Source organism: Pantherophis guttatus, chromosome 7 (assembly GCF_059756535.1).
Source record: "Pantherophis guttatus breed Tessera chromosome 7, ASM5975653v1, whole genome shotgun sequence".
Lineage (NCBI taxonomy): Eukaryota > Metazoa > Chordata > Lepidosauria > Squamata > Colubridae > Pantherophis > Pantherophis guttatus.
In genome coordinates this window covers 81675646-81693737 of record NC_142069.1, presented here as the reverse complement: position 1 = coordinate 81693737, position 18092 = coordinate 81675646, and the positions used below count along the sequence as shown (strand labels likewise).

At 41.0% G+C, this 18092-nt stretch overlaps 1 protein-coding gene and 1 non-coding gene across 2 annotated transcripts in view; one reads left to right on the top strand and one right to left on the bottom strand.

The window, feature by feature from the left end:
- ETV6 (ETS variant transcription factor 6) overlaps positions 1 to 18092 on the bottom strand; it is a 143950-nt gene that overhangs the window by 111607 nt on the left and 14251 nt on the right. The window lies entirely within an intron of this gene.
- LOC148112949 (U6 spliceosomal RNA) lies at positions 4111 to 4217 on the top strand. Its single transcript, XR_015729040.1, has one exon. It is a non-coding gene; the product is annotated as a U6 spliceosomal RNA (small nuclear RNA).

Sequence of the window (18092 nt, the reverse complement as noted above, 5' to 3'; positions counted from 1 at the left end):
ATCCAAAGCGTCCATTTTGAGCTTGAAATGGGGCATTTGAAGCTAAACTGAGCTTTAAAAGATTTATACCTTAGATAACGGGTTATTCATTTATTTGTTCAACTTGCAATGTTACAGATTCTAACATAAAACCAAAAACTCCGAATTACAGTCAAGGTTTCAGTCGTCAACAATGAAAAAATCTATTTAAAGCCAATTTATCTCTTAATTGCCTGGCGTCAACGAAACCAATAAAAAAAGAAAGCTTGCCAAAATCTTTAGTTCAATCGATGCTGCTGGCTCGAGATTGTTACTGGGAGAGGATATAAAGCATGTCCGTTTCAGAGGCAGAGCGGTGTTTGCATAATGCTTTTTCCTCATTTTTCTCAGAAAATTAGCACTTATGTCATCAGTATGAAAAGAGGATGGTAGTGCCAAATTCCATCAGAGAAACTTATTATTCTGAGTGCAAGCTATTGTGCTGGAGCCTGGATGAACAAAACAATGTAGAAAAAAGGAGAAAAGTTCTAATTTTTAACAACTAAAAATTAATGAAATTGGCCCAGATAGAATTTTACTCTTCAATCAATGAACACACACAAAGCTACTTCATACTTTGTCTTCATATTTTGTTCAAACATTCTCATCTAAATAATAATAATTTTTAAAGTTGATGCCACCTGGCTCTCAATGACATAGCAATTCACAGCAAAGAAACTAAATTAATAAAATACAATTAATTGCATTAAATGTATTCAATTATTAAAATCATTAAGTTAAATTAATAAAAGCAGGGTAAAATTAATTCGTAGAATAATTACATTATTTCTGCAATAATTACAACAATTAGATACAATAAGTATCAAAGCAAAGAAAACACATTAGCATTGTATGGTTATTATTATAGAATTTGCTATAAATGTAAACGTTGATTTAAGAAAACTATTGAGTGTGGAATCTGCTAAATCTCAAATTACATGATAGGTGGCCATTTCCATCATCCACACCATGATATAAGGGGATATAAATATCATGACGTGCATCATTTGTCTAATGACTTCATGATGAAAATCTTGTAAATTGTCGCAAATGGCATAAAATTAGTATAAATGTTAATTGCCCTGTCCAGAGTCCTTTGGATGCAACCGCCTTGTCTCCTATTTCAGGGGCATGTCTTGATAGGAATTGATTAATTGATTGATTGATTGATTGATTGATTGCATTTACATTGCCGCCTATTTGCCCATGGCGACTCAAGGCAGATTGCAGAATATAAAACCACATTTAAAACAATAAAAACTAACAAAAAGAATCAAATAAATTAATATAGTATACTATAACAAAATCACTCCCACCCCGCCCCGGCAATAGCAGATCACATGACCCATTTAATAGGCTCCATCCCGCTCTGGGTTCCCCAGTATTAGAGTGGGGGCCATTCTAATCTCTAGGGCAGTGATGGCTAACTTTTTTGCGGGGGAGGGTTGCGCGCGCATGTGCCCACGCGCATGCGTGCGCAACCCCCTCCCCCCTCGCCTCCTCCGCTCCTGGCACATGATGGCCTGGTAGGCCCGTTTTTCTTTCTTACCTGGTTCCAGATCCTCTCTGTGTATCTGGGAAGGGCGAAAACAGCCTTTCCCACTCCCTTGGAGGCCCTACGGAGGCTGAAAGGGCCCATTTCCCAACTCTCGGTGGGACAGGAAGTGACATTTTGTTGCTGTCCCCAGCCTCCAGAACCTCTCTAGGAGTCTCTAGGAGCCTCTCTAGGAGTCTCTAGGAGCCTCTCTAGGAGTCTCTAGGAGTCTCTAGGAGCCTCTCTAGGAGTCTCTGGAGGCTGGGGACAGGAAAAAACGTCACTTCCTGTCCCACCGGGAGTCGGGAAATGGGCCCTTTCAGCCTCAGTAGGGCCTCCAAGGGAGTGGGAAGGGCTGTTTTTGCCCTTCCCAGATACACAGAGAGGATCTGGAGCCAGGTAAGAAAGAAAAACGGGCCTTCCCCACCCCGCCCCCAGGCCCTCCAGAGGCAGGAAACAGCCTGTTTCCCTACTTCTGGTGGGCCCAGAAGGCTCGAAAATCAGCATGCGCCCCAGAGCTGAGCTGGCGTGCCCACTAATATGGCTCCACGTGCCACCTGTGGCACGCGTGCCATAGGTTCGCCATCACGGCTCTAGGGGAATGATGTTCCAGAGAGAGGGAGCCACCACAGAAAAGGCCCTTCTTCTGGGTCCCACCAGGTGTATCTCCCTCGGGGATGGGACAGTGGTGGGCTCCAACCAGTGTTACCACCAGTTCTCTTCTCTCTGGCCCACCTCCCAGTCAAAGAGAACCAGTTCGGGGACGTCACATCGTCACCACTACCGGCTCGGTTGAACCGGGCCGAACTGGGAGCAACCCACCACTGGGATGGGACCCGCAACATTCCTTGCCTTCCCGCTCTGATGGGTCGGGTAGATATGATCAGCAAGAGACGGTATTTGCGTCCCAAGACCGCTGAACTGGAGATTTGTTAATGTGAGATTTCACCAGAAGTGTATTTTAGCAAATGCTCCTGTCCCCCCCCTCCCAAATTAATTATTTTTGCTATTTGCAGACAGGCAGCTTAGTACATTCTACACCACTGTTTCTCAAGTGCTTGAAGATCTGAAAACTTCAACTCCCAGAATTCCCTATTCAGCCATTCTGAATTCCTGAATAGGGTATTCTGGGAGCTGAAGTCCACACATCTTCAAGCAGCCAAGTTGAGGAATACTTGACCTAGCAAAATTTTGCAGAACAGCTTATGGGACAAAGCAAGAAATTAGGAGTTAACATCAAGACTCACCATCCAGCTCTCTCTCTCTCTCTCTCTCTCTCTCTCTCTCTCTCTCTCTCTCTCTCTCTCTCTCTCTCTCTCTCATTTGCCACTCTTATTACCTACTTCATTAAGTTAAAAATCAGGAAGACTCTGGTTGCACCTTTTCCGACAAACAAGTTTTATTAAAAGGCAGAAGTGTTGGTGAGCTACAACTTATGAAAGTTTTTGTCTTTTAATAAAATGCATTAGTCAGAAAAGAGGCAACCAGGCTACTCCTGATTTCTGGCTCTCCTACACTAAGGCTGCTCTCCTCCTACAGTCTCATTAAGTTAATAACTGTTTTAGCATTTTTGTTTATTGGGTGGACTTTTTAATGTTTGTGGGCTATTTTAAGTGGTTGGCCTTTTGCCCTAATAAAGAATTACTTCATTCATTAGGTTAGCTTCCATTCTTGCATAATTGTAGCTGCTTCCTGCAATATTTAGCCAAAAGGCGTTCAAACTAAGTTCAAATGTAATATAATTAAATTATTATTTACATGCCTTTTGTAGGGTTCTCTCACTGCATTATGCCAAAATCAACTAAGCTAGAAAAAGTTAAATCATCCCCATGTGGGCTTCGCTATCTTCTTCCAATGGGACAGGCAGTTGGAAAGTTGACATTTTTCATTTACACTTACAATAAAACTACATGACGTCCAGACTCCAAGAACAATGAGCTATAGATAATCCTTGACTTAAAACTATTCATTACTGTATTTTTTGGAGTATAAAATGCACCTTTTCCCCCCCTAAAAGGGGGTGAAAATTTAGGTGTCTTATACACCGAATGTAGCCCCACCCACCCACTGGCCCCCACCCTTTGGCCTCTTGCCTCGCAGCAGTTACCTCCTTGCAAGCAAACAGCAAGAAAAAACAGCTCCTTTCAGCTTCAGCACAGCCTAAATTAGCACAAGTTGATTGGATCGGCCTCTCGACTCTCAGCTGATTTGCTCTCAGCTGTTTTGCGCAGGCCTCTGCTGCTTGCTGCAAAGAGGTAAATTGCTGGAGCAGATTTTTTTTCCTTGTGTTGATCAAGCTATGCTGAAAACAAAATTGAAAGTAAAGCAGGCTGTTTGCTGCAAAGAGGCAAAATTGCTCAGAGGCAGAGGGAGATTTCTTTTTCTTCTTTTCCTCACCAAAAAAGGTAGGTACGTCTTATACTCTGGTGCGTCTTATACTCTGAAAAATACAGTGAGTGATCATTCAAAGTTACAATGGCACTGAAAAAATGGATTTAGGGCCAGTAATCACATTTGCAGCATCTCCATATTCATGTGATCAAAATTCAGGCACTTGGGTGCTCGCTTCGGCAGCACATATACTAAAATTGGAACGATACAGAGAAGATTAGCATGGCCCCTGCGCAAGGATGACACGCAAATTCGTGAAGCGTTCCATATTTTTTCATGTTTGGTGGACCTGTAGGAAAGTTAAGGCTTTTTGGATAAAAATATGGTGGGTCATGCAGAATGTTTTGAAGAAAAAAATTCAATTTTCTCCACAATTGTTTTTATTGGGCATAGTTAAGGGTTTTACACGGGATGAAACAAAATTAATATTGTATATGATAACAGCAGCAAGATTGTTGATAGGTAAATATTGGAAGAATGAAGCTTTGCCTACTATCGAGGAATGGACTTCGAAGATGGCTAGCTTTGCAGAGATGGCGAAGATTTCAGCATATTTAAAAGATTGTTCACAAGAGACTTATGAATGGGAATGGAAAAGGTGGATAGAATATGTTCAGAACAAATACCAAATTAGAAAGTATCAAATAGCTTTTATTTGAAAACAATGTATTAGAAATATTTTAATATAAAGAGACAAAGAGGGAAAATTATGTAGGGGGAGGGATGGGTTCAGGTATATATATCAGTGTTATTAGTTATGAGTACATAATAGGGAAGTCTGGGGGGGGAGGGTTAGGGTGGGTTAGGGAGGACGGGAAGTTTGGGGAGGGAGGTGGGGGGGTGAAAAAAAGGGGTGAAAATGTAATTGTAAAACTTTTGCAATAAAAAAAAAAAAATAACGTGAAAAAAAAAAAAATAAAAAAAAAAAATTCAGGCACTTGGCAACTGGCTCATATTTATGACAACTGCGATGGTCTTGGGGTCAAGCGATCACCACCGGTAACCTTCCCAGCCAGCTTCTGACAAGCTCTGAGCTTGGTTGTTTTCATTAACCAACTCGGTCAAGGGTGTCAAACTCACATCGTCATGCCGTCATGTGATGTACTGCACTCTTCCCCCCCTTTGCTAACCCGGGGTGGGCGTGGCCAGCGCATGATGCATCTGGCCCGTGAATTTGACACCCCTGAACTAGGTAATATCAGTGCTATTGATGCCTGTTTATATACAGTAGCTCTGAGTTAATGCAAAATACAGAATGACAGAGTTGAAGGGACCTTGGAGGCCTTTCCAACCAGTGATGGAATTCAGATTTTTTTACTACCAGTTCTGTGGGTGTGGCTTGGTGGGCGTGGCAGGGGAAGGATACTGCAAAATCTCCATTCCCACCCCACTCTGGGGCCAGCCAGAGGTGGTATTTGCCAATTCTCTGAACTACTCAAAATTTCCGCTAACCGGTTCTCCAGAACCTGTCAGAACCTGCTGAATAGCACCCCTGTTCCCAACTCCCCGCTCAAGCAGGAGAACCTGTACCATTTCGGACAAATACCTGTCCAGTCTCTTGTTAAAAGCCTCCACTATTGGAACATTCCCAACTTCTGGAGGCAAGCGGTTCCACTGGTTAATTGATCTCACTGTCTTGTACATTTCTCCTTGGTTCTAGGTTGGTTCTCTCCTTGATCAATTTCCACCTATTGCAGGGGTGTCAAACTCGCCACGTCCATCTCCGTTTTTAGCAAAGGGGGAAAAGTCATGATACGTCATGTGACGCTGCGAGTTTGACATTCCTGATCTATTGCTTTCTATCCATCGTCATCATTGCAAACCCAGATTTACTTAATGACTGCATGATTCATTTAACAATTGCAGTGATTCACTTTACAGCAAAAAAGGTCATAAAATGAGATCCAACTTACTAAACAACTGCTTCGCTTAACAACAGAAATGTTGGTATTAATTGGGTCGTAAATTGAGGACTGGCTGTATAACTAGAATAAAATGAATCAGGATTTGGTCCCCCACTTTCCACATACAGGCTATGCAGCTTTTATAAGTCTTCCTAGATTTTTATATATATGTATATAATGCAGGGGTGAAATGCTCCCGGTTCAGACCGGATCGCCCGATCCAGTAGCGATGGCGGCGGATGGTTTGGAGAACCGGTAGCAAAAATCCCTGCCTCTCCCCCATGCCCAGCTGAGCCGCGCGATCATCAGAGGCTTTTTTTTTTTACTTTTAAAAAGCATTTTTTCTTCTGCCGAAAAAATGCTTTTAAAAGTAAAAAAAAAGCCTCTGATGATCGCACGGCTCAGCTTGGATCATCAGAGGCTTTTAAAAGCATTTTTTCTACAACCTCTTCGACCAAATGCTTTTAAAAGTCTCTGACGATCCCAGCTGAGTTGCCTGATCGTCAGAACCTTTTAAAAGCATTTTATTTACAATCTCTTTGGCCGAAGAGGTTGTAGAAAAAATGCTTTTAAAAGTTAAAAAAAAAAAGTTGGCCACGCCTACCTAGTCACATTACTGCCCCCACCAAGCCATGCCCACAGAAGCGGTAGTAACGAATTTTACCGATATCACCACTGATATAATGTTGCGAGGTGATGTGAGCCCTCTGAAGTTACTTTGGTAAAACTCCAGACCCAAAATGAGAGTAGCAGTATTTTGGAAATTTCCAAATCACTAGATATTTTCTCCAGAAGAAAACAGAAATTCTTTGAGAAAATGAAATATACCCCATGTCTGTTTGTATGGCGCCCATCGCTGATCTGAATTCCATCTGCAACTTTTAAGAAGATGAAATGCTTTAGTTTAACTAAGTCACGGGTGTCAAACTCAATTTCATTGAGGGCCGCATCAGGGTTGTGTTTGACCTCAGGGGGCCAGGGTGGGCATGGCCAACTCAACATCACTTATGTTGGGTGTGCCTGTGGTGCAGTGGCGAGTTTCAAATTTTTTTACTACCGGTTCTGTGGGCGTGGCTTGGTAGGCATGGAATGGCTTGGTGGGTGTGGTTTGGTAGGCGTGTCAGGGGAAGGATACTAAAAAATCCCCATTTCCTCCCGATCAGCTGGGACTCGGGAGGCAGAGAATAGATGAGGGCGGGGCCAGTCAGAGGTGGTATTTACCAGTTCTCCGAACTACTCAAAATTTCCGCTACCGGTTCTCCAGAACTAGTCAGAACCTTCTGAAACCCACCTCTGCTGTGGTGGCCCGAGCTCCCTACCAGAAAAAATGGAGCTCTGTTTTCGCTGGCAGAGGGTTGCAGGAGGCCGTCGCAGCCAAAAACAGAGCTCCGTTTTCGCTGACAGAGGCACTGTGGGCCGGTCCTTTGCTGTTTCCAGGCCCGTGGGCCTTGAGTTTTGACACCCCCTGATCTAAATCATCAGGTCTGGTATATGTATTCTGATGTGAAAGGGCAATTTACTTCAAAAGTAATTACATTTGCTAACTGAATTTACTTTAAAAGAGCTTTTAATTCTTACTACAGATGGAACTGTAGGCTGTAGATTCCAGGACACCAAAAACTTTCATCTTTGGTTCATTTCATAAGAGAACAAAATAAATGTGGACCAAAAGAAAAAAGAAAAAAACATTAATATAATAAAAATCAGAGTGATGGCTTATGGTTTTAAGACTCTTCCGTATGTTCACACTTTTAGAAAAGAAAAAGCAAGGAAGGCAGTAAAAAACAACAATTGCATAATTGTTGCATAAATGTTTTTCTTCCCAAGATTGTTTGTTTGGCCTCAATTTCCTAAATTATCATTACTCTCAACAATTTCTGCCTTTTCCCAAGAATGAGATTTAATCCTGGAGATTTCTTGTTTTGAAAATTAAATATTTGCTCAACTTAAGACAAACTTCTCTCTACTCTTTTACATGTTAGCCAGTGTGAAATCCAATTTTTTTTACTACCAGTTCTGTGGGTGTGGCTTGATGGGCGTGGCAGGGGAAGATACTGCAAAATCCCCATTCCCTCCCCACTCCTGGGGGAAGGAGATTGTAAAATCTCCATTCCCACCCCACTCCAGGGGAAGGATGCTGCAAAATCTCCATTCCCACCCCACTCCAGGGGAAGGATACTGCAAAATCCCCATTCCCTCCCCACTCCTGGGGGAAGGAGATTGCAAAATCTCCATTCCCATCCCACTCTGGGGCCAGCCAGAGGTGGTATTTGCCGGTTCTCCGAACTACTCAAAATTTCCGCTACCGGTTCTCCAAACTGCTCAAAATTTCTGCTACCAGTTCTCCAGAACCTGTGAGAACCTGCTGGATTTCATCCCTGTTGTTAGCCCTTGGGCACAAGAAATAACATTTTTGTATTAAAAAGCAATTGTTATTTTATATTAAAATTATTACAGTATTACACATGGGAAAAATAAAGGATACCAATTTTACAAAATTAAAATTGTTGAGGTTTTGCTCCAGGGTGGGGACACTCATATCATCCAGTAAAGAAAACATTTGGAGTATTTGGGGCATGTTAAAGAGTAAAATAGGTGCCTTCACTCAGCTGAAAAACTTACTATACAGCTTTTCTTTACAACATGCCACAGCACCTGTTTGTTCCGATAATGCCCGGGTAGCTTCCTGGAAATAAATCGTCTAAAAAGAGGAAATGTAAATGCTGAAGTTTGCACTTGTGGTACTTTAAACCTTGCAGAAGTTTAAAAGTACACATTTTATCCCTTCCATTGAATTTCTCCAAATAATGCTATTCTTCCCACCCACTTTTAGGAGATGGTTATTGAGTTGATACTTAAAAACTTACAATGGTCTTTCCAGAAAGGGAGGCTCCCCGAATTCAACAATATTGACTTTTGTAAATATATATATATATATAATAATAATTAACTGTTTTGAAAAATGGAGGTTAACCGCTGCCACTCTAACATGAGTCACTGTTTTGGGATCGCTGATTCAGCACTGGGTGCACCCAATTTAGTCACCTAAACAGAATATGGAGCATGGGTTTGATGGACATTTTCTCCACATTCAGAATATTTTATTTTATTGCACTTTATTTTATTTATATGCTGCCTTTATTATTTTTTACAAACAACTCAAAGTAGCAAATATGCCTAATACCAGGGGTGGGTTCTAAATTTTTTTACTACCAGTTCTGTGGGCGTGGGTTATTTTGTGGGTGTGGCTTGGAGGTCATGTGACTAGGTGGGCGTGGCTAGCTGGTCAGAGTCATTTCTGGAAGGTCCTCGCACTTACAACCAGTCCTCGCACTTACGACCTGACTCATTTGTTTGCTTTTAACACTGATCAGCTGTAGGACGGCCCTTTGAAGCCCCGCGGCAAGAGTTTAAACAGTTTTTTTTCCCTCTAGTCATCAGCTGGGACTCAGGAGGCAGCAATAGATTGGGAGTGGGACCAAATAAAAGGTAAGAATAATGTGGGGGGGGAGAACCGGTTCGGTGACATCATATCGTCACCGCTACCAGCTCGGCCGAACCGGACCGAACCGGGAGGAACCCACCACTGCCTAATACTTCTTCCACCTATTTTCCCCACAGCAAAAACCAACCTGTGGGGATGAGGTGAGAGAGAGTGACTAGCCCAAAGTTACCTCACGGGATTTCATAGCTAAAGCAGGACTTGAACTCACGATCTCCTGGTCTCCAGCCTGGTATCTTAACCACCAGACCAAATTGGCTCTGGAATTGTCATTTTAGTTCTAATTCAGAAATTTCTTGTAAAATGTTAAGAAGTCTAGGAAACCTGCAAAAAAAGTTTAAAAAGTGGGTCTTTCCCAAATCTTTTTTCATTGGTTCCAAATCTGAAAATCTCAAGCGATCACTACATGATGGGAAACGGATCAAGTACCTGCCTTCATGTAGAAAGGCTTCACACTACAATACAGTAGAACAGGGGTCTCCAAAATTGGCAGCTTTAAGACTTGTGGACTTCAACTCCCAGAATTCCTCAGTCAGCATGGCTTGAAAAACATCTGAATTTTGATCACATAACCACAGGTATGTTGTAATGGTCGTGTGTGAAAAATGGTCCTAAGTCATTTTTTTCAGTGCCGCTGTAACTTCGGTTACTAAATGGATTGTTGTAATCAAGGACTAAATATATCAGCAACATATTCCAGGTATTTTAAAGGTTAAAATTGTCAATTTTTCATTAATCCCTTTTACCATCTATTACATCATTTTGAAAACGACAGGTTGTTATTAAAATCCTGACAGTATATAAATATTACCATAAGATCAAATTCCATTCAAGATCTATTCGGATTTAACAATTATTTCACAACTTGAGTATCACATTCTTTTTTAAAAAAAATATTTTTATCTAAGTTTTTTTAAAAAGCATTTTTTTTTACAATTTTCTTACTTACATTTCCGCATCATTTCTTATATATCCAATTTTCTCCCTTACTTCAATTTACTATTTATACATATGATTCTAATATTGATTTATATATATATATATATATATATATTCTTTTTTCGTAGGCTTTTATGTGCATATTCTTTCTAACCAGGTTTTACCTACGTAAACTTAGTTGTTCTACAGCCCTAGGTTCTGTGAAATCTCATTCACAGAACCTAGGGCTGTAGAACAACTAAGTTTACGTAGGTAAAACCTGGCTAGAAAGAATATGCACATAAAAGCCTACGAAAAAGGAAAAAAGAAAAAAGATACATTGCACCTTTACAGGGAGGATATCTGAGAAGTGGGTGTGGCTCACCGTAGACACCTTAAGAGGCAGAAATAGCTATCTGAGTCTCCCAGAGAGCAACACAGAGTTGCAGTTTGTCAGCAGAAAAAAGGCCCAGAAACTTGTGAATGAGATTTCACAGAACCTAGGGCTGTAGAACAAATAAGTTTACGTAGGTAAAACCTGGCTAGAAAGAATATGCATATATGTATGTATGTATGTATGTATGTATGTATGTATGTATGTATGTATGTAGGTCTTTGGTTATTCGGGTCTTCTCCCACGTAAAATTGGAAGTGTCTTGGCGACGTTTCGACGAAGTCTCATTCGTCATCTTCAGGCTGGTGTTCTCGGCTTCGTGCTTCCAGGAGCAATGTGAGATCGCAGCTGTATCTTCCTTTTAACTGCTAGTTAATGTATGTATGTATATATATATAAAAATAACAATAAAATAACAGAAGAAAATTTGATCAGGAAAGTTTTGGAGTGCGCAGAGATGGACAAACTCACAAAAGAAATACAAGATAAGAAGGAAACAGAATACTACATGGTATGGGAGAAATGGTATAAATAATTAGAGGAGAGGTATAAAGGGCAAGGAAAGATTAAATGAGGAAGACACAGGAGTTGAAACAAGTGGAAATGGAATTGACACAGAATGTATGATCGAAATTTAGTATTACATTCTTATGTTAAGACAAACTGAAATTTTGGATGTGGTACTGGCTTGTACATGGAATTATAATCCAAAAATGCTTTCCAAGCCAAATTACATTCTGGGTCCAATTAAGTAAATTTTGGACTGAGAGGTACTTGTTTAACTTAATAAACTGTTCTTCTACACACAGAATTGTATATACTTTCCAGTAGAAAGCATGGGGTATCCTTTGGAAGAGTTAATGCTAGCATTGTATACTTTGTGGGAATACAGGACTTAGTAATATTTAACTTAAAAACCACATTTTGGAAAACAAATATAACTTTTAGAATTTCTTTTACTCTAGTATAAATCACTTCCCGAAAACTGTTGAGTTTTGAAACATCGCTACCAAATATGAAGAAAGAAAATATTCCAGTCCTATTCAGGAAATAGTCCTTAATTCAGAGTGTTCAACATTTGTTATTAAGTTTTAGGCGATTATCAATGCAACCCTATATTAACATTACAGTCAGAGTTCATTTTAAACTAGATTCCCTCTTCAAAAGAGGCTGCCAAAGGAACTGAAATCTAAATCCAAACTTCTTTTAGATATCCTAAGCCAGTGGTCCCCAACCCCTGGTCCGCGGACCGGTGCCGGGCCGTGGAGTACCTGGCACCGGGCCGCGCAGCGGCCGGGGGACATGAACGCTGCAGCGCAAAGGCTCCTGGGCCGTGCGCAATGGGCCGTGCGCAAAAGCTCCTGGGCCGTGCCCCCACCCCTGCGCGCGCTCAGCGGGCCGCAGCGATAAAAAGGTTGGGGACCACTGTCCTAAGCAATACCAGGAAGGGTTTCCATCAGATTACAGAGTTCAGGTTTGCTGAGATCTCCAATTAGCCATTGGCTGGGTCATTTAAGGAATGACCTATCTAGGCATTCAAGATGAACAAGAGGAAAGGAGGAAGTGAATAATCGTGCCACGAGAGCCGTCACCTCCTTATTGTGTTCACATTTTGCATGCTTTTATCTCCTCGGGGGAGCTACCATAAAAACCAACCTAGCAGATGTAAACAGGTAAAACTCCAATTTCATATACCACCTACGTTAAAACACACACCTCCATATGGCAAGCAACTTTGTGTGGTAGCATCTAACAACCAGTTGGGTTTCAAAACAGAAAACCTGTGTGCCTTAAATGAGATAGTGAAACGTGTTCTTTGATTTAGTTTAGTTTAGTTTAGTTTATTTGATTTGTATACCGCCCTACTCCCGAAGGACTCAGGGCGATGAACAGCCAACAATAAAATACATAGATACAAAAAATTTAAAAACCAGATAAAATCAAATTAAATCATTTTGGCCCAGATTAAAACACCCCAATAATTTAAAAACAGATTAAAATTTAGATATTTAAAAAAGGGATTTGATGTTACCAGCCTTGTCCAAAGATAAGTTTTCTTTCAAGTAAGAAGAGGCCTTCTTCTAAACAAACAATTGCAATTTCACTACTTTTTAAAAGGGGCAAGATTTAGATTTACACAAGCGAGCAGTCTTTTTCCTAGTCTACGGAAAAAGACAGCCCTCCTTGCAAACAAGATAAAATCTTGAGATTTTCTTGACAACTTGACATATATTTATGACGGTTGCAATGTCCCAGGGTCATGGGGATCACCTTTGGCAAAGTTCTGACCAGCAAAAGTCGATGGGGAAGCCAGATTCACTTAACAAAGGTGCTACTAATTTAACAACTGTGGCAAGAAAGGTGGTAAGATTGGGGGAAACTCAATTCACAACTGTCTTGCTTAGGAACAGAAATGTTGGGCTCAATTGTGGCCTTAAGTCGTGGACTATCCATAGCTCTGGGAAGCTGAGATGCCAGAACAAAACCCAAGAGCCTCGCACAGTGATGGCTAACCTTTTTGCCATCGCGTGTCACGAGCGGGGGTGGGTGTTGTGTACACGCCCACACCCATAACTCTATGCGCCCTGCCTCCATGCACATGTGCGCGACCCTCCCCCCCACTCCTGGCACGCAATCGCATGGTAGGCCTGTTTTTTGCTCTCCTCAGCCTCCAGAGCCTTTCTAGGAGTCTGGGGTGGGCGAAAACGGCCTTCCCCACCCTGGAGGCCACAAACGACCCGTTTACCAACTTCCGGAAGTTGGCAAATGGGCTCTTTCTGGCCTCCGGGAGGGGAGGCTGTTTTCACCCTCCCCAGACTCCTAGAAAGGCTCTGGAGGCTGGGGAGAGAGAAAAACAGACCTTCCCCCACCCCCCACCCTGAGGTCCTCCTGAGGCAGGAAACTGCCTGTTTCCCTACTTCTGATGGGCCCAGAAGGCCCGAAAATCAGCTGGCCAGCGTGCACAGAGCTGAGCTCGCATGCCCACCGATATGGCTACACGTGCCAGCTGTGGCACATTTGCCATAGGTTCACCATCATGGGCCTAGCACAATTCAGAGTATATGAGTTTCCCTTCCTGAAGAGTCAAAAGCTGATACTCCACCTTTACTCTGTCAACACAGTTAGAAGCCACCCTTCTCATTAATGGTAGTTTTTCTATCTGGATTTTTCTGTTTCTACGAGCCGTGGTGCACTCCAAGAACATGCTGAAATACAGCAGCAAATGGCCAAACTCTGAAGGCACCATTTCAGGTCATTGGAAGTGAAATGCTCTTCCTACCCCAACCTACTCAGAAAACAGCAAAAACGGACTTATTGACTGCAACAGCAGCATCAAGTTCTGGTGGTCTTTCAGAAACTCACAAGGTCTCATTTCTCCATGATTGTCCATCCTAGAACTGACCAAAGAATCAGGAAACCATTCAAGTCACAACCGGGGCTATGACCTTGATCCCAGGAAAGTCCTATGCTTGAAGGGGCCTCTGAGAAGTGCTGTGAGTCTACCAAATTATATTTCCCCAAATCTTGTTCTCTATACATCCATATTAAATATTTATTGTTGAAAAAAATGACCATGCTTATCATTGGAAATTGAAATATAATGGAAAACAAATTAATCTTGTTGGGTTTAAATGAAACTGTTAATTTGACACTATATTTAATTTAATTTAATTAATTCAATTTATATGCCACCCCTCTCTGAAGACTCAGGGTGGCTTACAATACATTCCAAAAAATCATTATAAAAAAACATTGAAAAATTAAAAACATTAAAACATTAAAAAGTCATTCACGCCATTCATGGCCGGATCTCGCCGGATCACAAGAGTGAGATCAACGGCCCCAGGCCTGCCAGAAAAGCCAGGTCTTCACCGCTTTTCGGAAGGCCAATAGGGTGGGGATGGTCCGGACCTCAGGAGGTAACTGGTTCCAGAGAGCTGGGGCAGCCACAGAGAAGGCCCTCCCCCGCGAGCCCGCCAGCCGGCATTGTTTAGCTGACTGGACCTGGAGGAGACCAACTCTGTGGGATCTTACCGGTTGCTGGGAGCTATGTGGCAGAAGGCGGTCTCGAAGATATGTTTAGATATGGGAATCTAAACTAATACAATGACCCAAACCTTGTCTGGCTCACACATTAGACAACTGATGCTATCTGCTTTCCTATCTTTTTGATTCATTAAAAGGAAGCCATCAAAAGTCTTTAATTAATTCTACTTTCTCATTCTGTACAATCCTACGCAAACTGTGGTTAGGAACTTTGATTATTGAAACAAGTAAACCATGGTGAACTAGCCTGACTTGTTGCAAGTATGAAGTCGAGGTGGCGCAGTGGTTAGAATGCAGTACTGCAGGCTACTTCAGCTGACTGCTAGCTGCAGTTCAAATCTCACCGGCTCAAGGTTGACTCAGCCTTCCATCCTTCCGAGGTGGGTAAAATGAGGACCCAGATTGTTGGGGGCCATAGGCTGACTCTGTAAAACGCTTAGAGAGGGCTGTAAAAGCACTATGAAGCGGTATATAAATCTAAGTGCTATTACTATTGTTAAGTAAATCCCAATTAGCCCTAATCGTAATTCCTAACTTGAATGCAATAGCCTGGCCATAAATCACAATATGGACAGTTTATTTCTGGCTTGACATGATGAACACAACTGCCCTGTTCACTAGTTATGGGTTTATTTGATCTGTTATGTGGATGCTTGGGTGATTTAGGGGTGGGGAATTTGTGGTGGGTGGGGGTATGTTTGGGGATTGTTATGTGTGTTGGACCTGGTCTTTGGGTGTTAAATGAATTTTGTTGTATGGGTATACTGTGTATATGCGTACAATGACAATAAAGTTGTTGTTATTATCATCATCATCATCATCTTTATTCATTAAATATGAAACTCAGTCAACTGAACATTCAAAAATGGATCACAAATACCATTGACTGGTGCTAATGGTCGATACGGGTTGCTGCCAGCGTTCTAGGTATCAACCAAGTACCTTCTTAAGATGTACGATGTTCCAAGTAGCGCAGTTTTTTGCAGTTCCAGCTGCAATTTGCTGATGTATGTTATAAAATTCTTGGACATGGTACCAAGTGCCCCGATGACAATGGGTATCACTCTTACATGTTTCATCCATAGCCGTGTAGTTGTTGTTGTTGTTGTTGCTGTTTATTATTATTATTATTATTATTATTATTATCATCATCATCATCATCATCAACATCATCATCATTATTTAGGGATTATGCAAGAACTTGGCTATGGTCAATGGAAGCAAAAGATCTGGACTATCTGAAAACCACATTGGAGCACAAGAACAAGAAGTGTTCAAGCTTAAGTTTTTCTAAACTTGGTTTCATCTACAGATTTGCTCTCAGAAGGGAAAGCACTACAAAGTAAACCATGTTCTTCATTGAACTCAAGTTTGTCACCTGCCTAGATTTTAGGAACAACCCAGAATTCAGCAGGCACTATCTTGGATTACATGCAAATTTTCCATCCAATACCTAAACATTTCCTTGGAGCTGGTCCTGTCTTTGAGTGACTTCACAGACACACCCAGGTCATTTTGATTACGGCATATATTCTCTTAAGTTCTCCAGCTAATTTTAGCCACACTTTTTAAAAGGAGTACACTCAACTCAGAGAGGATGGGGAAAACGGGCACATCCTCCAAATAATGTTTTCGAGGTTCACCAAAATGCATCTTCTCTTCTCTCTATTGGACAAAGCATATTCCAAGGACCTGTGAGCAATCGGAGACCAGATCTTTCTTAAGATTTACTTCCAACTGCAAGCTGCCAGTTTCCATCTTCCATTGTTGATCATCTTTCAAGGCATAGAGAAAAAGCCAAATTGCAGCCTGTGCCTTATCCAATGAAAAGCATTTTGTGGGTTACACATTCAAAAATCTTGGATTATCATTGTTAAATTATAGAAGAAATCAGGGGTGAAATACTCCCGGTTCGGACCGGATCGCCTGATCCGGTAGCGATAGAAGTGGGTGGTTCGGAGAACCGGTAGCAAAAATCCCTCCCCCCACCCCATGCCCAGCTGAACCGCACAATCATCAGAGGCTTTTTTTTTACTTTTAAAAGCCTTTTTTCTACAACCTCTTCGGCCAAAAAATGCTTTTAAAAGTAAAAAAAAAAAAAAGCCTCTGATGATCGTGCTGCTCAGCTGGGATCATCAAAGGCTTTTAAAAGAAAAAAATCCTTTTTTTCTTTTAAATGCCTCTAACAATCAGGCAACTCAGCTGGGATCGTCAGAGCCTTTTAAAAGCATTCGGTCGAAGAGGTTGTAGAAAAAATGGTTTTAAAAGTTAAAAAAAAAATGGCCACGCCCACCCAGTCACATCTCCCCCCACCAAGCCACGCCCACAGAACCGGTAGTAACAAATTTTAGATTTCACCACTGGAAGAAATATAATGAAGATGTCGTTATTTTTTTAAAAAAAATCAACTAGTAAACATTGTAAGTAACCTGCACCGCAAAAACAGGAGAAAATAAAACAAAGCTTCTAAGGAAAAAATTGCAGTTTAAAATCAGCAATTTACCCAGTCTGAGTTTAAACTCAGCATCTTTTGATACAATCTGCAAATTGTGGTCTTGATGAACTACAAGTGTGTCTGGGAAAATGTGGCGTCCAGGAGCCTGTACATATTTGATCTGATTAAAAAAAAACCTTGCGGAAATAAAAATATTTGAGAGAGTGTGAGGGGAAAAAAAACATCCTGTGATTGAAATGCTTGGCTATAATCCACATTTTAGTGTTACCAGAACAGCCTGATTCAACTTGTGATTTATCAACAGTTCAAGATGGGCTAGATATGGTTATTTTATTTTTTTAATTAAAAAAATATATTTTATTTTAATACAAACAATCCATCTTCCATTAAACAGTGTGTCGTCTGGGTATAAATGTCTTGTGCAATAACATTTAAAATTTACAGCCATATTCAATATTTATCTATTCTTAACTTAATACTGATATACATAGCATATCTAATACTGTGACAATCCTCTTAATTTATTTAATTCTATTGATATATTTTCTATATTTCACTAATCTACTTTTATTTCTAACTTTCATATTTATTCTCTAGCCACCGGTAGAATAGTTCCTATATAATATAATATTCAGTTTGTTTTCCTTCTCTTTGATTGCAAGTGTTAACCTATTCATTTCTGCACATTCTAATATTTTCCTAATCACATTCTCATCCATAGGAATCTCTTCACTTTTCCAATGTTGTGCAAATACATGGTTGGAAAAGATGATACAACAACATATTGATTTGAAACCCGAAATTATTTTTGTTGGGTATTTTACCAGAAACTTACAGTAAAGAGGACGTATATCTGATTATCCATGTAATAACTGCAGCTAGAATTTTATTTTCAAAAAGTCAAAATAGCTCAGATTGCAAGTCTTCCC